Below are 24,889 nucleotides of genomic sequence, written 5' to 3' on the forward strand. Positions count from 1 at the left end.
GCAGCTATGCCTTAATTTAAGGATAATATTGACTTGTGAGTTTCTATCCTGGGTCTTCATATGAACGACAGGCCAACCTTTGACAAGGGTACCCTTGGGTATGTGGAGCATGTTGGAGGACATCCTCGCAGACCTGTTCCATTCTTATACTGGCCTGCGGGGTCCCATTGCGGGGGCTCTCTGTGTAGGAATCCACCAGCTTTGCATTGGGAATGTGGGCTTGAGGCTGTTGCATGCAGCAGGCCTGCATGGTCATTGGTTAAAATGGTTCATGGACTCCAATCCAACTGTTTATTCTGCAATGCTGTGGACTTAATGAACTATGTATATGTTGCTTCTGGGAAACTAAACTCCATGTTAGGTTTTCTTAAAATACTTGTTTTGCTCCTTTGGTTGCATTTCAGCCCCATGCTCCTGATCTTTGGGTCCCTGGTGTGGAGGAAGCAAGCAGGTCGATCAATCAACAAGACCAGGCATCAGGCCACAGAAGGAATTCTCGACAGTCTGTTTCTTTCAATGACTAGGTCCTTCCTGGTGTCCTTGGAGAAGGAGCACATGATGTCAACCAGAACCCTCGAGGCTTTCCGTGACAGGTGAGCACTGCAGGGGCTGGAATGCTTTAACTTCCCCTCTGATACTATTTTGATTTAGTCTTTCCCTTGTCTTCCCACCTTTATTCCTTTTGTTTTTATTACACTAGTGGACAGTGTTTTGTTGTTTGAGAATTGCTAAATAGGTGATTAATTTGTGATGAGAATTTAAACTAAAAGAAAGAACTGTGTTGTAATTGGGTAATTGGATGTTTTGTTTCATTGGTAGTGAGTGTATTTTCAAAACAAAAAGAGTTTGGCTCTTGGTGAATACCAAAACCATTAAATCCTTTAGACAGAGGTGAGTACGAGGGGCTGCAGTGCGGTATCTCTCCCATTAACACTATTTTGATTTAGTCCCTCCCTTGGTTTCTCCCTGTTTTTAATTTACATTGTTATTCTTACATTATCCTTGGGTCAGTGTTTGTAACAGGGTGGCTAATTTGGTGGTGGGCTTCAAAATTTAAAAAAACAACTGGGCTATTAGGCCTTGTGTTGCAGTGTTAGTGACCCTACCTCTGAGCCCAGGAGGTCTGAGTTTAAGTCTCACCTGTCTTGGAGGTGTGTCATAACATGAGCTTCCAACCTCATAGTCTGGGAACCCCGCACTGCCCGGTTCTACCTCCTTCCCAAGATCCACAAGCCTGACCACCCCGGCCAACCCATTGTCTCAGCATGCTCCTACCCCACTGAACTCAATCTCTACCTACCTCGACACTGTCCTATCCCCCCTAGTTCAGGAACTCCCTGCATACGTTTGAGACACCACCCACGCCCTCCACCTCCTCCAAGACTTCCGTTTCCCCGGCCCCCAATGCCTCATCTTCACCATGGATATCCAATCCCTTTACACCTCCATCCACCATGACCAGGGCCTCCAAGCCCTCCGTTTTTCCTCTCCAGACGTCCCCAACAGTACCCTTCCACTGACGCTCTCATTCGTTTGGCCGAACTGGTCCTCACCCTTAACAATTTCTCCTTCAAATCATCCCACTTCCTCCAGACCAAAGGGGTAGCCATGGGCACACGTATGGGCCCCAGCTATGCCTGTCTCTTTGTTGGCTACGTAGAATAGTCAATCTTCCGTAATTACACCGGCACCACTCCCCACCTCTTCCTCCGCTACATTGATGACTGCATTGGCGCCACCTCATGCTCCTGCGAGGAGGTTGAGCAATTCATCAACTTCACCAACACATTCCACCCTGACCTTAAATTTACCTGGACCATCTCTGACACCTCCCTCCCCTTCCTGGACCTCTCCATCTCCATTAATGACGACCGACTTGACACCGACATTTTTTACAAACCCACCGACTCCCACAGCTACCTGGATTACACCTCTTCCCACCTTACCTTTTGCAAAAATGCCATCCCGTATTCCCAATTCCTCTGCCTCCACCGTATCTGCTCCCAGGAGGACCAGTTCCACAATAGAACACATCAGATGGCCTCTTTCTTTGGAGACCGCAATTTCCCTTCCCACGTGGTTAAAAATGCCCTCCAACTCATCTCGTCCACATCCCGCACCTCCGCCCTCAGACCCCTCCAACCGTAACAGGGACAGAACGCCCCTGGTGCTCACCTTCCACCCTACCAACCTTCGCATAAACCAAATCATCCGCCGACATTTCTGCCACCTTCAAACGGACCCCACCACCAGGGATATATTTCCCTCCCCATCCCTTTCCACCTTCCACAAAGACCATTCCCTCCGTGACTACCTGGTCAGGTCCACGCCCCCCCCTACAACCCACCCTCCCATCCTGGCACCTTCCCCTGCCGCCGTAGAAATTGTAAAACCTGCGCCCACACCTCCTCCCAAACCTCTATCCAAGGCCCTAAAGGAGCTTTCCACATCCATCATAGTTTTACCTGCACATCCACTAATATAATTTATTATATCCGTTGCTCCCGATGCGGTCTCCTCTACATTGGGGAGACTGGACGCCTCCTAGCAGAGCGCGTTAGGGAACATCTCTGGGACACTCGCACCAATCAACCACACTGCCCTGTGGCCCAACATTTCAACTCCCCCTCCCACTCTGCCGAGGACATGGAGGTCCTGGGCCTCCTTCACCATTGCTCCCTCAACACCAGACACCTGGAGGAAGAACGCCTCATCTTCCGCCTCGGAACACTTCAACCCCAGGGCATCAATGTGGACTTCAACAGTTTCATTTCCCCCCCTTCCTCCACCTCACCCCAGTTTCAAACTTCCAGCTCAGCACTGTCCCCATGCCTATCTTCTTTTTACCTATCCACTCCACCCTCCCCCCAACCTATCACCTTCATTCCCTCCCCCACTCATCTATTGTATCTATGCTACTTTCTCCCCACCCCCGCCCTCCTCTCACTAATCTCTCCACCCTTCAGGCTCTCTGCCTGTATTCCTGGTGAAGGGCTTTTGCCCGAAACGTCGATTTTACTGCTCTTCGGATGCTGCCTGAACTGCTGTGCTTTTCCAGCACCACTCTAATCTAGACTCTGGTTTCCAGCATCTGCAGTCATTGTTTTTACCCGGTGTGTCATAACATGTCTGAACAGGTGGATTAAAATAACTAGAGCCATAAAAAGGCCATAACTAGGTCAAAAAAAGGGCATCTGATTTCTTCCCCTAAAACAATAGCAGAAAGTCAATTATTTTAATGAAGAATAGAGCTTGACCTCTTTTTCAGGCAGCAGAATGCGGAGAGGGTCACAATTCCTGACTGCCTGCCTCTCTTCTGTGGTTAGGCCTTGGAGCAGGAGTATGCAGCGTTCACTTGTAGCCTTGAAGAAATGGGCTGGTACCCCAGCAGCTGAAATACATGATCTCCCACTCCACCATTATTTTGATTCTGCTCCCCTCCTTATTTTTCTCCATTTTTGGATTTGTTTTGTTGTTGCTGCACTGCCGCTCATGGTGGTGTATGCTGTTTGCTCACTGAGTGATTGGTTTATTTGATGGTGAGTTTACTTATTTAAAAGTGAACTGGGGTCTTCGCCATTATTGGAGGGTTGGGGAAAAAGGTTACATTCCTAAAGGAAGTGTTGCTATCGTGGTAATGTCACTGAATTAGCAATCCAGAATCCCAGGCTAATGTCTTGGAGGCAAGGTTTCCAATCCATAGTTCAAAGATGTACAGGTTAGGTGGATTGGCCATGGAAAACGCAGGGTTACAGGGATTGGGTGGGTCTGGGTGGCATGCTCTTCAGAAGGTCAGTGTGGGTTTAATGGGATGAATGGCCTATTTCCAAACCATAGGGATTCTATGATATGATAATGGATGGTGAAATTAGAATACGGATATAGTTCCCCCTTCATTTTCCTTTTTGGTTTTGGTTGTGGTCACAATGCTCCTGGTAGACAGTTTTTGTTTCCTCATACTTTGGTTCATTTATAAATAGAACTGGGTTTTCCACACTGGGGATGGTTCAGGGAAGGGAAAGGGTCCAGATAGGAAATGTGTTTGTGCTCCGGATTTATATTAAAATCCTTGTAGATCTCTAAAAGTTTTTTGTTGCCCAAGTCAACACAACGGCTTTTGGTTACTAAACATCACCTATTATACAGCACTTTACTCCTAAACTCTTACATTTGACCATTTACAGTTTTCATATTTAAGACATTTGCAGAGATTTGCTGCATGCAAATAATGCTGTACCCATACTTAAGTCTCACAGAGACTTAGTAAGGTGCATGGCAGGGAGGGCCATGGCAGAGATTTTACAGAACATTGGTATTCACCTGCAAAAGGGATAGTTGACTGTCTACAAATTAAAAAGAGCCACCTTTCACCACACATCATTTGTTAAGATTATCTAAACCTATGCAGCTTATTCATGGTTCATTGATCAGAAATGCGATAACTGTGTGGCATAGTCTGAGAAAAACACCATAATGACACTTTTACGATTGATTCTCAGCCATTAGGAATGCTTCAATAATAGGCAGTTGATCCTTGTTAAGAACTTGTTGACAGACTAGTGTCTTCACAATACAACAATCTAAATGGAAATATCACCATTTGCACTTCAGAGGTTTAAATATTGCTAAAACAGAGATGTAAATTATGTATTTTAAGAGAAAGAATGCACTCATGCGTTTTTCAATTAGCTAAATCATATTTAGGTGAAAGGCCCACATTTTTTAAGGTTTGGTTTTTGCTGCTTTAATCTTTGCATATTGTGCATCGCAAATATTTAAAATTTTGTTCTTGATGCCCCATGTTTATTTTAAGGAAACATCCATAACAGTAAAAAAAACAAGTATATTAATTATAGTACAACTCACATCACGCAAATGTGCTACATTTGTGTGAATGACATATGTCTTTATGGCTTGACAGCAGCATTCTGTTAATCATGACTAATGTATTATGATTTTCAGTGCCAGTGTGATGCCAGATAGATAGGCCACATATATCAAACAAAGCGCCTATACCGCTCTGAGGAAAAGGTTACCAGACCCAAAACATTTTTTTAGATTAGACTTACAGTGTGGAAACAGGCCCTTCGGCCCAACAAGTCCACACCGACCCGCCGAAGCGAAACCCACCCATACCCTTACATTTACCCCTTACCTAACACTACGGGCAATTTAGCATGGCCAATTCACCTGACCCGCACATCTTTGGACTGTGGGAGGAAACCGGAGCACCCGGAGGAAACCCACACAGACACGGGGAGAATGTGCAAACTCCACACAGTCAGTCGCCTGAGGCGGGAATTGAACCCAGGTCCCTGGTGCTGTGAGGCAGCAGTGCTAACCACTGTGCCACCGTGCCGCCCACATTAACCCTGATTTTTCTTCACAGATGCTGCCAGAACTGCTGAGCTTTTCTAACAACTTTGGTTTTTGAGTCTGTCCCATCAGCTGCTTGCAACCAGCCAGCCCACACTTGCCATACTTGCAACACAATGCCCAAAGTCAGATGCGATTCAATAAATGGACAACATTAGCTGGATAATCCGGAGTGTGCAAAGAATTACGTTGACAACCAATTTAGGATTTCTGTTGGCTTGCTATGTGGTGCACTTGCCTGCACTGGAGCTACAGGTATTATTATACATTATTTACTGACAGAAAGAAGATGTACCCATAGTATATCTGTATCAATTCAACAAAATATGACAACTATTCACGATGCCATTTCTCAAGTCAATGCCTTGACCAAAGTCAATCTATCTGGTTTGAAATTTAAACAAAAAGCCTAGCAGTTAATTGTCAATCATTATTGACTGAATTATTCTCTATGAATTAGACTTGCCAACCAGTTAGCACTCTCTTCTCATGTAAGATAAAAGATAATTTTACCTTTACATTGATATTCTTGCAAATTGTTTTGATCAGTGTAAGGTGAAAAACATAAAATTTATCTTTTATCAGTACAACCTAATACTGGATATGTGTATGATAGACTTTAGGCTAAAAATGATTGCTGGTCATAGTAGCAAACAATGCTGAAAACATTAGTGGAGAGGATGGGTTTGATGTAAATGGGTTAAAGTCAACATTAAAACAGCAAAGAAATGTCATTAAAATGCATTAGGTATTCGGTTATAATTAACAGTAATAATTTCAAGCCATCGTGATCGTAAGAATTGCATGCCAGAAAGCAGCAGAAAACTTGTTTTAGAACACATTTAAGCAATAAAATTTAGAATCCCATGTCTATGAAGAAATAAATAGCTCCTGTGAGCTTAAATTATTGCCAAGGTTAAAATACTAAGCTATTTACATTTGTTTTTGATGAGTATACTGGGAATGTCGAACGTTTATTGCTGTTATACTACACACCAACATTTCAATACAAAGATTTTAGGTTGACGGATACAAATGCAGAAGGATAGTGGAACAGGATTGTCATCAGCTAAGTGGAGACAATTACCAGTGATATCCCACAAGGACCACAATATATTTAGGAATTGAGCAGATGGAAGTCATTTTAAATTCAATGTAGAAAAATGCAAAATGCAAAGCCAGGCCGAAAGGGGAGTACAGAGCAGTGACATTGGAGTGTTGCCACAGCTGCAGGACTCAACTTCTTGCAGGTAAAAACAATGACTGCAGATGCTGGAAACCAGATTCTGGATTAGTGGTGCTGGAAGAGCGCAGCAGTTCAGGCAGCATCCAAGGAGCAGTGAAATCGGCGTTTTGGGCAAAAGCCCTTCATCAGGAATAAAGGCAGGGAGCCTGAAGTGTGGAGAGATAAGCTAGAGGAGGGTGGGGGTGGGGAGAAAGTAGCACAGAGTACAATGGGTGAGTGGGGGAGGGGATGAAGTGATAGGTCAGGGAGGAAAGGGTGGAGTGGATAGGTGGAAAAGGAGATAGGAAGGTAGGACAAGTCTGGACAGCTGAGCTGGAAATTTGGAACTAGGGTGGGGGGGGGGCGGGAGGGGAAATGAGGAAACTGTTGAAGTCCACGTTGATGCCCTGGGGTTGAAGTGTTCCGAGGCGGAAGATGAGGCGTTCTTTCTCCAGGTGTCTGGTGGTGAGGGAGCGACAGTGAAGGAGGCCCAGGACCTCCATGTCCTTGGCAGAGTGGGAGGGGGAGTTGAAATGTTGGGCCACAGGGCGGTGTGGTTGATTGGTGTGGGTGTCCCGGAGATGTTCCCTAAAGTGCTCTGCTAGGACGCGCCCAGTCTTCCCAATGTAGAGGAGACCCAGTCGGGAGCAACGGATACAAGAAATTATATTAGTGGATGTGCAGGTAAATCTTTGATGGATGTGGAAGGCTCCTTTAGGGCCTTGGATAGAGGTGAGGGAGGAGGTGTGGGCGCAGGTTTTACAGTTCCTGCGATAGCAGGGGAAGATGCCAGGATGGGAGGATGGGTTGTAGGGGAGCGTGGACCTGACCAGGTAGTCACGGAGGGAACGGTCTTTGCGGAAGCCAGAATGGGGTAGGCATGGAAATAAATCCCTGGTGGTGGGGTCTTTTTGGATGTGGCGGAAATGTTGGCGGATTATTTGGTTTATGCGAAGGTTGGTAAGGTGGAAGGTGAGCACCAGGGGGGGGTTCTGTCCTTGTTACAGTTGGAGGGGTGGGGTCTGAGGGCGGAGGTGCGGGATGTGGACGAGATGCATTGGAGGGAAATTGCAGACTCTAAAAAAGAAGGCCATCTGGTGTGTTCTGTGGTGGAACTGGTCCTCCTGGGAGCAGATGACGACCGACTTGACACTGACATTTTTTACAAACCCACCGACTCCCACAGCTCCCTGGATTACACCTCTTCCTACCTTACCTCTTGCAAAAATGCCATCCCATATTCCCAATTCCTCCGCCTACGCTGTATCTGCTCCCAGGAGGACCAGTTCCACCACAGAACACACCAGATTGGCTCCTTCTTTAGAGACCGCAATTTCCCTTCACACATGGTTAAAGATGCCCTCCAACGCATCTCGTCCACATCCCGCACCTCCGCCCTCAGACCCCACCCCTCCAACCATAACAAGGGCCGAACGCCCCTGGTGCTCACCTTCCACCCTACCAACCTTCGCATAAACCAAATCATCCTCCGACATTTCTGTCACCTCCAAAAAGACCCCACCACCAGGGATATATTTCCCCTCCCCATCCCCTTCCGCCTTCCGCAAAGATCGTTCCCTCCGTGACTACCTAGTCAGGTCCACGCCCCCCTACAACCCACCCTCCCATCCTGCCACCTTCCCCTGCCACCTTCCCCTGCCACCACATGAACTGCAAAACCTGCGCCCACACCTCCTCCCTCACCTCTATCCAAGGCCCTAAAAGAGCCTTCCACATCCATCAAAGTTTTACCTGTGCATCCACTAATATCATTTATTGTATTCGTTGCTCCTGATGTGGTCTCCTCTACATTAGGGAGACTAGGCACCTCCTAACAGAGCGCTTTAGGGAACATCTCCGGGACACCCGCACCAATCAACCACACTGCCCTGTGGCCCAACATTTCAACTCAACCTCCCACTGCCGAGGACATGGAGGTTTGGGTCTCCTTCACCGCCGCTCCCTCACCACCAGATGCCTGAAGAAGAACGCCTCATCTTCCACCTCGGAACACTTCAACCCCGGGGCATCAATGTGGACTTCAACAGTTTCCTCATTTCCACTCCCTCCCGCCCCCCACCCTAGTTCCAAACTTCCAGCTTAGCACTGTGCCCATGACTTGTCCGGACTTGGCCTACCTTCCTATATCCTTTTCCACCTATCCACTCCACCCTCTCCTCCCTGACCTATTACCTTCATCCCCTCCCCACTCACCTATTGTACTCTATGCTACTCTCTCCCCACCCACACCCTCCCCTAGCTTATCTCTCCCGCTTCAGGCTCTCTGCCTTTATTCCTGATGAAGGGCTTTTGCCCAAAATGTCGATTTCGCTGCTCCTTGGATGCTGCCTGAACTGCTGTACTCTTCCAGCACCACTAATCCAGAATCAACTTCTTGCAGCCAGTCAAAAGATCCACTGACTGATCTTTGTAAGATATGGTGTGAATGTTTCCTGACATGTCATGACAATGTAATATATGGAACACTAATCTTTAATTCAATCAATTGTTTGATACTTGGGACTTTAGTTTGAAAGAAAGCACTTTAAAATGAGCCAAGATTAAATTAACTGCAAAATCTCCTAAATTGAAAGCTGGCCAAACTCTGCAAAGAATTACAAATGAATACCTAAACAGTAATACTATGGAACTGATTTGTATCAAGGCAGTTGAAATTGACACTAAACAACGTATCTCTTGACTGTAGTAATGATCAGAGATAAAAGGAGGTCTATCGAAACATATTTTGCAAAGAGAGGGGTGAGGATCTGCTACCGGTTTCAATGGCATATTGATAGTTTTGACAACTGGAAATAAAAATTCCTTTGTCAATTTAGATTGTACGATTAGGTGCCAAGAGACAACTAACACACGATCAAAATACTGACCGGAGAGAACTAATTCTAAGCTTATTGATTTATTATAGAAATCCTACTGAATAGAGCCTGGGCTCTATCTCTGTTATAAGATGGTATAGAGAATTTGAAAATAAATGGAACTTCAACTGCAAAAACAGAAGAACAACCAGCTTACATTGGCTGCAATCTCACTGTAACATTCAGACTATCAAAGAAACATACAATTCTTTTCTATTACGGATTTAACTTTTTTCAACAATATTTCCCCTGCCCTATAAGGCATTCTGTGTGCTTCAGTGCATATAAGTAGGTTACTCAATTAAAGATGGGCTTTACCTTTTCAATAATACTTATACTGTTAACTGACTGATTCTTTAAAATCATAAAACATAGTTTATTTCCTAACTGAAGAGAATTGGCAAGTGCATTTTTTTCTCATAGCTGCTCGCACAGTCAAGTATATATTGAATTGAAATAGGCACATCTTTTTGAAATTCAAATTATGTTATGCTAACCTTCGCAGTAACAAAATGGAATTTAATCCCCCCATGGATTTGGTTGTAATTGACACACTTTGTTGGCATTCAGCAAAGCATCAATTGCACTTTCCAGGATGGTGGGGAGGGCAAGGATGAAGGAACATTAAAACTCATTCCATTGATATGGTAAGGAATAGAATGGTACTCATATCCAGCATTGTTACGGCAGTAATCATAGAAGAAATGAATTATCATGGTTCAGCCATCATGCCCAACCTTGAGCAAACTCTTGTTGAGACATGTTTTAGAAAAAACATTATGTGACAACAAGAGCACATCATTAAGCTACTAATTATTTCCCACTTTTATATGAGCTCTATCTGCTGACAGATATAACAGTGATCTTATATGCAAAATTGTGTCCTTAGAACAATAAATATAGGCAATGAAATGTAATCTCTGTTATCTTGAAGGTAAAATGAGCATCTGTTTGGTTTGGGCAGTACTTTTGTTTCTGAGTCATGTATATAAATGATTTGGATGTGAATATAGGAGGTATGGCTACTAAATTTGCAGATGACACCAAAATTGGTGTAGTGCACAGTAAAGCAAGTTATCTCAGTGTACAAACAGGACCTTGATCAGATGAGCTGAGGAGCAGCAGATGGAATTGAATCTAGATAAATGTTGATACAGTAAATTAGGGCAGGATTTATACACTTAATAGTAAGGTCCTGGGGAGTCTTGCGAAACAAAGAGACCATGAATTGCAAGTTTATAGCTTCTTGAAAATGGACAGGGGATTGAAGAAGGTGTTTGTTACACTTGCCTTTATTGGTCAGTGCATTGAGTATAAGAGTTGGGATGTCATGTGATTATAGAGAACATTGGTTAGGCAACTTCTAGAATACTGCATTTAATTTCCTGCGATGGGAAAGTTGTCATTAAACTTGAAAGGGTTTAGAAAAGATTTACAAGGATGTTGCCAGGATTGGAGGCAAATTACACCCAATTGGAGAGGCTGAATAGGGTGGGGCCATTTTCCCAAGAGCATCAAAAGCTGAGGGTGACATTATAGAGGTTTATAAAATCCTGAGAGGCATGGATAGGGTGAATAGTCAAGGTCTTTTCCCCATGGTAGGGAGTCCAAAATTAGAGGGCATAGGTTTAAGGTGAGAGGAAAAAGATATAAAACGGAATCTAAGGGGCAACTTTTTCACACAGAGGGCGGTGTGTGTAGGGAATGAACTGTCAAAGGAAGTGGTGGAGGCTGGTACAATTACAACATTTAAAAGGCATCTGGATAGGTACATGAATAGGAAAGGTTCAGATAGATGTGGGTCAAATGCTGGCAAATGGGACTATATTAATTTAGGACATCGGTTTGGCATGGACAAGTTGGACTCAAGGGTCTGTTTCTGAGCTATACATCTCAAGGACTCTGAGTCAGTAGGGTGGAGGGTTCCCTCTGGGACTGATTACATTTTCCAGCTGAAATTGTCTTTGCTGAAGTGCTGCCTTTTTAGATCAGAAGTGGAAATCAAAGTCTTTCCAGTCGGTTCTGGAAGATATAATTGACCTTATCACATGAGGAGAAGGTGGAAGGAATCCTTTCAATATTCAGAAAAACTCTATCCCTAAATCAAACTACCAAAAGACAGATTACTGTTTATTTTCACTGGCGAGACATGCGAAACAACAGTGATTATATTTGAAAGATAATGCTTAGTCTTTGGGATACAAAAAGAAAATGAAAGAGATCTAAATAAATTTGTTTTTTTTTACTATAGTTTTAAGTTGAATGGGCTATTTCAGTAAGACCAGTAACTCATCTGCCAACAAATACTTTTAAGACAAACCAGTTCTTTATGTGGATGACATAAAATTATTTCAAATGCTGAGTTGCTTGATTGTTCTTATAGGTTTAACATCTAAATTGGCTTGATTATTGTGACTGAGAATTTCTCCTTTAAACTCTTAATTGATGAAAGTGTCTTTAAAAGATGTGTCAAATGCTTTTGGTGTATATTTGAGATATGGTGTTGCATCATTTTGCCACGCTTCAGCCCAGTTACACTTAAATGGACTATTTTTAAAAAATTAAATGATGTTGTCAAAACCAGAGGTTTTTCTTATGAATCAACAAACTTAACGGAAGGATTTCTCTAATGAAGTGGTTCCGCTTTGAGAGGCCAGTGAGAGGTAGTATTACACAGAAAATTCCCTCCAGTGATGGAAGGATAATTTTACAAGGAAGAAATGGCTGCACTATAAACATTTTCTATAATACACACTAATAGCAATATCCGGACACTGTATACTGTGCTGAGCACAAACTGTGACAAGGAAAATGTATACCTCAGAAACAGAAGAAACAGTTAATCTCAAACATCTGCTCAGGTTTAGCTAGATTAAGAGGTTGACAGAATTTGTAAACCTGATGTCAAACAGAATTCAGGTATCATGGGTTTTCTTTGCATGCAAATCATAGCCATTTAATTGATGAAATGCAGAAAGAACAGTGCACTACTTTAATTTTTAGTGTTTTCTTGTCAGCAATCTTGTTAAAATAAATTGCACAATCTGATAATAATTACAGAAATTATAGATTCTGCATTGTTTTTACTGTACAATCACGAATATATTTTATTTGGAAAGTGAAATCTCTATACATTTACCATAACATATCACTCTAAAGGAAAAGAATGCATAAACTTTCTTTTAAGTAGATGAACGAAATCACCAAATAAACAGCATTCAGTCTTAAAGGAATGAGAGCCAAATCAGAACAATTACCACTTCTAAACCACAAGATTACAAGATAAAGGTAAGCAGGAACCTGCATTTGTATAGATTTTAACAGCCAATGAAGCAGTTTTTGAAGTGCAGTCACTGTTACAATGTAGGAAAATGGTAGTCAAATTGGGTGTACTTTGCCACCACAGACTGCACAATGAAAATATATTTTTGGAATGTTGAATGAAGGGTAAATGTTAGGGATAACTTCATTTCTCTTCTTCATAGTAGTGCAATAGAATCTTTTACATAGAACTGAGCATGCAGAAGAGCATAGGTTTAATGTCTCATCTGAAATACCTCACCTCTGTCAGTGCAGCACTCCCTCAGTATAATGCTGGGAGCGTCAGCCAAGTCTTTAGGGCTTGAGTCTTCAAATGGGACGTGAGTCCACAATCTCCAGTCTCAGTTTGCAGAAGTGCTACCAACTAAACTAATTAAGAATGAAGGAGACCTATCTAATGTTATCAGACAATTCTGCCACAATATTTTCTCTTTGGATGTGAATTTCTGATTTCTTGACAGAAGCAATTTTTGTCTTACTCTTTCCCCACTGGAAAGGCCAACGTGTGTTTGCCATCTCTAATTACCCTTAAACTGAGTGGCTCATCAGGTCATTACTGAGGGTAGTTAAAAGTCAACCAATTTCTATGGTTCTGGAGTCACATGTAGGCCAGACCAGATAAAAGTGGTACATTTCCTTCCCCAAAAGACGTTAGTGAACCAAATGGGTTTTTACCACAATCCATGGCACCATCACTGAGACTAACTTTATATTTCACTTTATTAACTGAATTCAAATTAACAAGCTCCCATGGTGGGATTTGAACCTGTGACTCCAAAGCATTAGTCTCTGCCTTGGGATTACTAATCCACTGATGTGACTGTACAGGGATCCTTATTTCGGTGACTTTATTCTCCTTTCATTGACTATAGAGACATGGTCAACATATAGCTGAGCACAAAAAGAACTCAGACTAACTGCATACATAAAACATTTTGGCTGCCTTTCCAGCAGTTTCATGGAATGATTTAATGCTTTCCTGCTGTCAGTTTTGAAGGTGGATGTGGGGTTTACAAATTTATAAATTCACTTGACCCTGGGGTGTGGAGAGTAGTGATGGCTTGAAGGAGGTAGAAGTGTTCGGTGGCCTGGCCACTGTTGTGACAATTAATGGCTACTTCAGTGCCTCTTGGCACCATGGGACTATTTTATCTGCAGCGAGGAGAAGGTCAGATACTAAACAGATATTCCTGCATGTTTTACTGATGAGTTGGTGCTAGGCAAGAGGTGGGAACATTTCCTCTGAGGTCCCATGTGCCCATTGGACATAGTTCTCAGGCCCAACTTCTTAAAAGTAAGGTGGGCCTGAAGTTAATCAAAATTGAATCCCATCTCCTGAGTAACATGAAATACACACTAAAATGAAAACTGCAGGATGGCCCATTGCCATTGAGGAATTTCACCTTCCATGAAACTTCTATGAATTACTGTAGCCAAACTTGTCCAGGAAAGATAAAACTGTTGGAGTTACACATTAGGAGCGCACAATGCACAGAAAGTTTTTTTTAAAAAAACAATCAGCAATCAGAGATTGGAGGTTTAGTCTCGTTGAATGTACACCTCCAATGAAGGGACAAAACTAAGATGCAAAACTACACCGCCACTTTTTCATCTCTCCCAGGAGTCATAAAAGGTCTGTCAAGAATTATAACTACAGGACATACTTTGTAATATAAACTAATAAAGTCACAAAATAAAAACAGTACGCCTCCAAAATTTAGTCAATGTATAAACTGCTCTGCATGCATTGAAAAATATGTTCAAATTATCATCAATGATGCCTGCTGGTCCAAATATTTAAAAGATACAGTCAATCATGGAGAAAGTAGCATAAATTCTAATCACTGTGTAAAATGTGGTGAAAGTAGCATGCACTCTAATAACAACAAATCAAAGCACAAACTGTTGGAGCAACATCTCATCTTCAGTGTAGGCACTTTACAATTTCCTTGGCTCAATTTGGTATTCAACTCCTTCAGACTGTGAACCCATTCCTTCCCTTTCTTTTAACTTTGTTTGTTACATTCTCTAGGAGCAAGTGAGGACTGCAGATGCTGGAGATCAGAGCTGAAAATGTGTTGCTGGAAAAGCGCAGCAGGTCAGGCAGCATCCAAGGAGCAGGAGAATCGATTTTTCAGGCTTGAGCCCTTCTTCAGGAATGAGGAGGGTGTGCCAAGCAGGCTAAGATAAAAGGTAGGGAAGAGGGACTTGGGGGAGGGGCGTTGGAAATGCGATAGGTGGAAGGAGATTAAGGTGAGGGTGATAAGGTGAGGGTGATAGGCTGGAGTGGGGGTGGGGGCGGAGAGGTCAGGAAGAAGATTGCAGGTTTGGAAGGTGGTGCTGAGTTCGAGGGTTGGGACTGAGACAAGGTGGGGGCAGGGGAAATGAGAAACTGGAGAAGTCTGAGTTCATCCCTTGTGGTTGGAGGGTTCCTAGGCGGAAGGATGACATGAAATTATTTCAAATGCTGAGTTGCTTGATTGTTCTTATAGGTTTAACATCTAAATTGGCTTGATTATTGTGACTGAGAATTTCTCCTTTAAACTCTTAAATGATGAAAGTGTCTTTAAAAGATGTGTCAAATGGGACTTGTTACATTCTCTGTCACTATGTCATCTCTCCCCTCCTCCCCCACCCCAGTAGGGACTGTTCCAGTCTAGCAATTACACACACCATTGTTCTGCCATTCTCACACTCCAATCACTTAATCTGAACTATCAATATCTTTTCTCCTCCAACAATCCAACCCACTCCCACCCACTATTGCATAATTGCTGTCCCCTCCACACTTCACTTCAGCTCTGATGAAAGGTCACCTAGAGTTGAAACATTAGTTTGCTCCTTCTCCATAGATGCCGCCTGACTCGCTGTGATCTCCAGCATTTTTTTTTGTTTTCAGTCACTCTAATTTGCTTAATCCTTTACAATTATCTATTGCTCCTTGGGCTTGAAAATATCTCTATTCGTAATCACGATCTACCTCCAATTTTAAGAACCTTGTATGTCAGTTTACTGCAATTGTACTTGTTCATGACACTCTTGAAATTATGATGGAGTTTAAGGTTATTTTTGCGGTCTCTTATCGCAATTTGTTTCGTGTTTTCTTCTAATTTATCCACTGAGATCTGTCCTGTATTTTCTGTTTCTTAGGAATTTTATGAAACAAATATAAGTTCCAACAAAAATAGAAAAGCTTCCCTGAGTGAGGTTATTAAAATGTGTTCCAATAAAATGATGGTTGAATGAGCTGCATGTCCTGTAATGATAAGTGTAAGAAGGTTGACTTCAGTAGACCCTTTTTCGGTCTGACTTCCAGTTTGCTCCCATAGAGGAACTTCGAAGCTGTATTGTATGTAGTGTGTGGTACCTGCTCCATTCAAGTATTAAAGGCCTGGTTGAGACCCAACAAGCAATTATTGAAAACTTTTTTAAAAAAGGGTTAAATTTCATATGGCGACAGAGAGACACAAGCTCTCCCCTCAACATCACTTAATTCCTACAACGATCTGTTGCTGTCCTCCACTCCTCAATAGCACTCATCTGAGGAAGATGACGGTAAGACAAGCAGTCCAGAGCTATTTGTGGAGTCAGCTCCTTTGGATTATTTCTGTGAGATACTGATTCAATATCAAACTAATCTTAGCCTTCTGCATTAGCTGAGTTATAAGATCATGTGAGACCCAATCACAGACTTCACACCTGAAAATGTGACACAGATGAATTTTTAATTTGAAGCCTACTCCTTGCTCAAGCATGCTTTCAAGGTTTTTAGGGCCTGTAGGTGCATGAACATTTTATTTTTAAAAAAGCATAGCAACCAACCAAATATTATGCAAGCAACTTAATCATGACAAAAATTGATCAAGGACTACTGAATAGAAAAATGACAGCAGATTTGGCAATTGCAGTATATGGGAAAAGAAATAATGACCTCCAATGACTGAGCAAGTTATAACACAATTTAACCAAACAAACAGTTTAGTCTTATAACTCAATTAAAAAAAGTGAGAATATAATCCATATTGAGTTATTAACTGTTAATTCGCTGCTGTAGATTCATAGACTCATACAGAGCAAAAAAAGCCCTTTAATCCATCATGTCTATACTGTCATAACTACCACTGAGGGTGGGCTGATCTCAATTTCCTGCACTTGTTCCATATCCTTGAATATTTCTGATATTTGAAGTGCACATCAACATATTTTTTAAGGTTGTAAGGTTTCTGGTCTCCCCTACTTTCCCAGGCAGTGCATTCCAGATTCCCACCAACTGCTGAGTGAAAATATTTTTTTCCCAAATCCCCTTTGAAACCCCTGCCCCTTACCCTAAAAATATGTGCCTTGTTATTGACCCCTCAACCAAGGGGAACAGCTGTGCTCTTTTTACCCTGTCTATACCCGTCACAATTTTATACACCTCAATCATGTTCACCCCTCAGTCTTCTCTGCTCTACAGAAAACAATCCAAGCCTATCTAGCTTCTCCTTATAGCTCAATTTCTCCATCCCAGGCAACATCCTGGTGAACATCCTCTGCATCCCCTCTAATGCTATCACATCCTTCGTGTAGTGAGGTGACCAGAACTGCACACAATACTCTAGGTTCAGCCTGACAAGCACTCTGTACAACGCCAACATTACCTCCTTGCCATTATACTCTATGCAACGACTGATGAAAGCAAGTGTCCCATATACCTTCTTAACTCTCCTATTTATGTGCTTTGCCAATTTCAGAGATCTGTGAATAATTACCCCAAGATCCCTCTGTTCCTATAAGCTACCCCGTGTCCTGCCATTCTTTAAAGAGTCCCTCAAGTTGTTTCTTCTTCTAAAGTGCATCACCTTTTCAGGGTTAAATACCATCTGTCACTGGCTGACCCATCTGACCAGTCTATCTATATCTTCCTGCAACCTATAACCATCTTCTTTGCTACTAACCACTCTACCAATCTTGGTGTTGTCTGCAAATTTGCTCAACATTCCCCCCACGTTTTCATCTATCTCATTTATATATATGACAAACAATAAGCGCCCCAGTACTGAGGCTTGTGCTATATCACTGGACAGCAGTCACTACCCTTTGTATCCTATTACTAAGCCAGTTTCTAATCCATCTTGACAAGTTTCCCTCAATTCCATGTGCTTTAATCTTTTTGATCGGTCTCCCATTCGGGACCTTGTCAAAAGCTTTGCCAAAAACCATATTAGCTTCATCAACTGAACTTCCCTCATCCACACGCTTGACCATGTTTTCAAAAAATTCTAACAAATTTGTTAGGCATGACCTCCCTCTGACAAAACCATGCTGACTATACCACGCTTTTCCAAATGAGTATTACTTGACTCCTTCAGAATTTTCTCTAACAGTTTCCCTACCACTGACGTGAGATTCACTGGTCTGTAATTTCTGCTTCATCTCAACCATTCTTCTTAAAACATGGAACCACATTAGCCATCCTCCAATCTTCTGGTAATTCCCCTGTGGCCAGAGAAGAATTAAAAATTAGTGTCAGAGCCCTGCAATTTCCTGTCTCGCCTCCCACATCAGCCTGGGATGCAGTTCATTCAGGCCAAGAGACTTGTCTATTTTTAAGCTTGACAGATTGTCCAATACCTCCTCATTTCCTCTGTCAAACTACGTAAGTTCCTCACAGTCCCCTTTCCTGAATTCCGTACCTACATTCTCCTTTTCCAAAGTGAAGACCAAACAGAAATATTTATTCAACACCCTTCCAATATCCTGTGGCTTGACACACCACAGGTTGCCCATTTGGACCCTAATAGGCCCTACTCTTTCCCTGATTTACCTCTTCCCATTAACATATTTACAAAATATTTCTGGATTCTCCCTAATCCTATTCAAAAGTCCTTTTTCATGCTCCCTTTGTGTCTTATAATTGCTTTCTTAAGTTCCCTCCTGCTCTTCCTGTATTCCTCTAGGGCCATAGTTGAATTGTTTCTTTTGGACTTGCTAAAAGCCCTACTCATCTAGCCCTGAGTTGTCCAAGACATTCAGGGCTCTCTGAACTTTATTGCTCCTACATATCCCTCTAAAGGATACATGTTTGACCTGTAATCTCCCCTGCTTCTTTTTGAATGCTGCCCATTGCTTCGCTGTACACTTACCTACAAGGAACTGTTCCCAGTCAACTGTGGCCAGACTCTTCCTTATTTTAATAAAATCTGCCTTCCTCCAATCCAAAGCTGCCTTTTGCAAGCCATCTTTTTCCTTGTCCAGAACAAATTTGAACTGCACCGTGTTGCAGTCGCTATTGTTAACGTATTCCCCCGTTGCCACATCAACATTTGTTTGGCTTCTTTCACAGAACCAGAGCCAGCACTGTACCATCTCTTGTTGGGCTTTCTACATATTGATAATAAAAAAAACTCCCTGAATGCACTTCAAGGAATCTGCCTGCTCTAAATCCTTAACACTATGATCGTCCCAATTTATGCTGGGAAAGTTGAAATCTCTTAGTGTATTTACCCAATTATTATTCTTACACACCTCTGTGAACTGTCTACACTTTTGCGCCTCTATTTTCTGCTGACTCTTTGGGGGTCTAAAATACACTCCCAGTAAAGTCGCTATCCTCTTAACATTGCTAAGTTCTACCCACAAAACCTTGTTTGAGGACCCTTCTGAGATATTATCTCTCCTTATTGCAGTAATTGACTCCTTAATTAAGAATGCTACATCACCACCCATTTTACACCCTCCTCTGTCTTGCCTAAAGATTCTATATCCTGGAATGTTAAATTGCCAGTCCAGCTCTTCCCTCAACTACATTGTTGTGATAGCAACAATACTCCCATGTATTAATCCATGCCATCCATGACCCACTCCAAGGCCAATAATCTTTCCTGAGGTATGGTGCCTAGAATCGTTCAGAAGTACATCCTTGTTTTTATATTCAAGTCCTCTCAAGATGAATGACAACATTATATGTATCTTTCTAACTATCATTAATTCATCAATCTTACCTATTTCACTCCTAGCATTAAACACCATCCAGCATCACCGTATTTTCTTGACACACAACATAATTGAACTTACTCTGACTTACTTCCTTTGCTTCAGCATAATGTGTCTCTGTTTCATCAATATCCTGTGTCCCGTCCCCCAGCCAGACTAATTTAAATTCTCCCCAACAGCACTAGCAAACCTATGTGCAAGGATGTTAGTCCCAATGTGGTTCAGGTGCAGGCTGTCCTGTTTGTACATGTCTAATCTTCCCCAAGAATGCTCCCAGTGATCCAAGAATCTAAAAACCCTCTTTTCTTGCACCAACTCTTGAGTCATGCAATCATCTGTCCTATTTTCCTATTTCTAAATTAGTTAGCATGTGGTTCTGGGAGCAATCTGTAGATTATAACGATTTAGATCCTGCTTTTTAATCTACTGCCGAGCTCCCTGAATTCTTGACACAAGGCCTCATTCCTCACTTTGTCTATATTGCTCATACCAACCAGTACCATGACCTTGAATTCATCACCCTTGCCTTTCAGGATGCCCTGCAGCCATTCAGTGACATCCATGACCCTGGCACTGGGAAGATAACTCACCATCTTGGAGTCACGTCTTTGATTGGGAAATGCCTGTCCTCCCCACCCCCATTACAGAATCCCCAAGCCCATCCTTTTTTTTTTCTTTCTCCCCTTCCCCCCTCATACAGTCAAACAGCTTATGGTCCTGGAAGCTTGGTTTTTACTGCATTCCTCTGAGGTACCAGCTTATCATCTTCCAAATGGAATACCACTTCTCTCATCATGCTATCCACGTAACTCTCAGCCTCATGGATGCACCACAATGTCTCTAACCACATTGAGCTCTGAGACTCAGAGCTCCAGCTTCTACAGCTTCGTGCACATAAAACACTGGACCAGAAATTAGGCACTCGCTCATCGGGTCTGATTTGCCATTTAATCATAGCTGAGAGGTTTTGAAAATCCATTTTCCTGCTTTCTCCCCATAGCTTTTGATTCCCTTGGCAACCAAGAACTTACCTGCCTCTGTTTTAAATACATTCAATGATCTGGCCTCCACAGCCTTCTGTGGCAATGAATTCCACAGATTCGCCATTTTCTGGCTAAAGAAGTTTCTCTTTATCTCCATTCTATAGGGTCTTCCTTTTATTCTAAGGCTGTACCCTTGTCTGTCCTGCCAATGGAAACACCTTCCCAACATGCACTCTGTTCAGGCCATTCGGTATTCTGAAAGTTTCAATCAGATCCCCCCTTCATCCTTCTAAACTCCATCGAATATAGTTCTAGTGTCTCAAACCTTCCTCATAAGTTAAGCCTTTCATTCCTGGGATTATTCTTGTGAACCTCCTTTGGACCCATTCCAGGGCCAATACGTCTTTCCTGACATATGGGGCCCAGAATTGCTCACAATACTCTTAATGTGTTGTGACCAGAGTCTTATAAAACCTCAGAAATACATCCCTGCTAGACGATTCTGGGTAATCCAAGATGGAGGATGGGAAAAATTTCTGGCTGTAATAGCTGCTCCTTTTTTGAGGTATTTTAGGCGTTGGAGGTGATTTCCTCAAATTCCAGGAGCAGCAATTACTGTTTTACATGCTGTTGCATTGTTTTGGAACTTTGGAGAGAAAAAAAGTCAAAACAACAGCAGTTTTAAAAGGGAGAACAGACAAAGGAAGCACATGATGAGGTCAGTGCAGAAGAGAGAGAGAGAGAGAGAGAGAGAGAAAGAAACCCACATTGCTAACTGATAGAGTTAGCAGCTACTGTCTTGCTGTTGAATGCATGTATTGCTGGACATCAGAGTGCGTCTGGCAAAATTAAAAAACAGCAAACTTCACAAATGATCTTGGAGGAACCTGTCTGGGAGCGGTCACAGCACAGAAGCAGCTAAGTGGATTTTAAGCACGGCCTTAAAATAAGTCTGCAGTTGTGATTAGAGTGGGTTCTTTCTTGATTGCATGCTTTATTGAGCTATGTCTCTTAATTCAATTTAAAATATAAGCCATAAGAATTAATTTAACCTGGAGCAGTGGTTTGTAGAGGAATAAGACAGCGCTATTTTCTGGGTCTGTAGATTGAAAAAAGCAAAAATGGCCCTTAATAGAGTGGTATGCTCTTCTTGTCAGATGTCGGAGTTTAGGGAGAGTTTACAGGTTATTCAGGATTATATCTGCAATAAATGCTGTTGGCTGCAAATCCTATCAGATCAAATGGATCGGTTGGAGAGACAGTTAGAGGCTATGAGGAATTTACAAGAGCAGGAGGATGTGATAGATAACTGTTATAGGAAGGGGGGAAGTTTCAGATACAGTCATATAGATGGGTTAACTCCAGGAAAGGTATGAGATGTAGGCAGGTAGTGCAGGAGTCTTCTGTGGCTATCCCCATTTCAAATAAGTATGCTGTTTTGGAAAATGTACATGGTGATGGATTCTCAGCGGAATGTAGCACGAACAGCAAAGTTTTTGGTATTGAGACTGACTCTAATGTAATGAGAGGTATGTCAGGTTCCAAGTGATCAATTGTGTTAGGGGACTCTCTAGTCCGGGATACAGATAGATGTTTCTGTGGCCAACAGTGAAAAAGCAGAATGGTGTGTTGCTTCCCTGGTGCCAGGATCAAGGATGTCTCAGAGAAGGTGCAGAATGTTCTCAAGGGGGAGAGGGCCAGCAGGAGATCATTGTACACATTGGAACCAACAACATAGGAAGGGAAAAGTTAAGATTCTGAAGGGAAATTACAGAGAGTTAGGCAGGAATTTAAAAAGGAGGTCCTCGAGAGTAGTCATATCTGGATTACTCCTGGTGCTACGAGCTTGTGAGGGCAGGAATAGGAGGAATTAGATTAGATTACTTACAGTGTGGAAACAGGCCCTTCGGCCCAACAAGTCCACACCGACCCGCCAAAGCGCAACCCACCCATACCCCTACATTTATTCCTTATCTAACACTACAGGCAATTTAGCATAGCCAATTCACCTGACCCGCACATCTTTGGACTGTGGGAGGAAACAGGAGCACCCGGAGGAAACCCACCCAGACACGGGGAGAACGTGCAAACTCCACACAGTCAGTCGCCTGAGGCGGGAATTGAACCCGGGTCTCTGGCACTGTGAGGCAACAGTGCTAACCACCGTGCCACCCACTCATCTGTGTACGGGAGATGGATTCACATTTTTGAATCATTGGAAGCTGTTTTGCGTATAAGTGACCTGTACAAGAAGGACGGATTGCACCTAAATTGGAAGGAGACTGGCAGGGAGATTTGCTAAAACTGCTCGGGAGGAATTAAACTAGTAAGGTTGGGACCCAGGGAGATAATGAGGAAAGATTTCAATCTGAGACTGGTACAAGTGAGAACAAAGGTGAGTCAAACAGGGCAGGCAGGGACAAAGCAGAGAACAAGGTAAGGACTGATAAATTAATTTATTTCAATGCAAGAGGCCTAACAGGGAAGACAGATGAACTCAGGGCATGGTCAGGAACATGGGACTGGGATATCATAGCAATTACAGAGGTGTGGCTCAGGGATGGACAGGACTGGCAGCTTAATTTTCCAGGATACAAATGCTACAGGAAAGACAGAAAGGGAGGCAAGAGAGGAGGGGGAGTGGCATTTTTGATAAGGGATAGCATTACAGCTGTACATAGGGAGGATATTCCCGGAAATACATCCAGGGAAATTATTTAGATGGTACTGAGAAATAAGAAAGGGATGATTTCCATATTGGGATTGTATTATAGACCCCCTAATAGTCAGAGGGAAATTGAGAAACAAATTTGTAAGGAGATCTCAGTTATCTGTAAGAATAGTAGGGTGGTTATGGTAGGGGATTTTAACTTTCCAAACATATACTGAGACTGCCATAGTGTTAAGAATTTAGATGGAGAGGAATTTGTTAAGTGTGTACAAGAAAACTTTCTGATTCAGTATGTGGATGTACCTACAAAACCTGACCTACTCTTGGGAAATAAGGCAGGGGGTGTCAGTTGGGGAGCACTTTAGGGCTAGCGACCATAAGTCTATTAGTTTTAAAATAGTGATGGAAAAGGATAGAGCAGATCTAAAAGTTGAAGTTCTAAATTGGAGGAACGCCAATATTGACGGTATTAGGCAAGAACTTTCAAAAGCTGATTGAGTACAGATGTTTGCAGGTAAAGAGATGGCTGGAAAATGGGAAGCCTTCAGAAATGAGATGAGAGTCCAGAGAAAATTTATTCCTGTTAGGGTGAAAGGAAAGGCTGGTAAGTATAGGGAATGCTGGATGACTAAAGACGTTGAGGGTTTGGTAAAGAAAAAGAAGGAAGCATATGTCAGGTATAGACAGGATAGATTGAGTGAATCCTTAGAAGAGTATAAAGGCAGTTGGAGATTAGTTAAGAGAGAAATCTGGAGGGAAAAAAGGGGACATGAGATAGCTTTGGCAAATAGAGTTAAGGAGAATCCAAAGGGTTTTTGGAAATACATTAAGGACAAAAGGGTAACTATAGAGAGAATAGGACCCTTCAAAGATTAGCAAGGCAGCCTTTGGTGGAACTGCAGGAGATGAAGCAGATACTAAACGAGTATTTTGCATCAGTGTTTACTGTGGAAAACGCCATGGAGGATATAGACTGTAGGGAAATAGATGATGATATCTTGAAAAATTTCCATATTACAGAGGAGGAAGTGCTGGACATTTTGAAATGCATAAAAGTGGATAAATCCCCAGGACCTGATCAGGTGTACCCTAGAACTCTTTGGGAAGCTAGGAAAGTGATTGCTGGGCATTTTACTGAGATATTTGTATCATTGATAATCACAGGTGAGGTGCCGGAAGATGGGAGGTTGGCTATCATGGTGCCACTATTTAAGAAAGGTGGTAAGGACGAGCCAGGGAACTATAGACCAGTGACCCTGTTATCGGTGGTGGGCAAGTTGTTGGAGGGAATCCTGAGGGACAGGCTGTACATGTATTTGGAAAGGCAAGGACTGATTATGGATAGTCAACTTGACTTTATGCGTGGGAAATCATGTCTCACAAACATGAGAGTTTTTTGAAGAAGTAACGAAGAGGACTGATGAGGGCAGAGTTGTAGATGTAATCTATATGGACTTCAGTA

This window comes from Hemiscyllium ocellatum, chromosome 31 (assembly GCF_020745735.1).
Source record: "Hemiscyllium ocellatum isolate sHemOce1 chromosome 31, sHemOce1.pat.X.cur, whole genome shotgun sequence".
NCBI classification, from domain to species: domain Eukaryota; kingdom Metazoa; phylum Chordata; class Chondrichthyes; order Orectolobiformes; family Hemiscylliidae; genus Hemiscyllium; species Hemiscyllium ocellatum.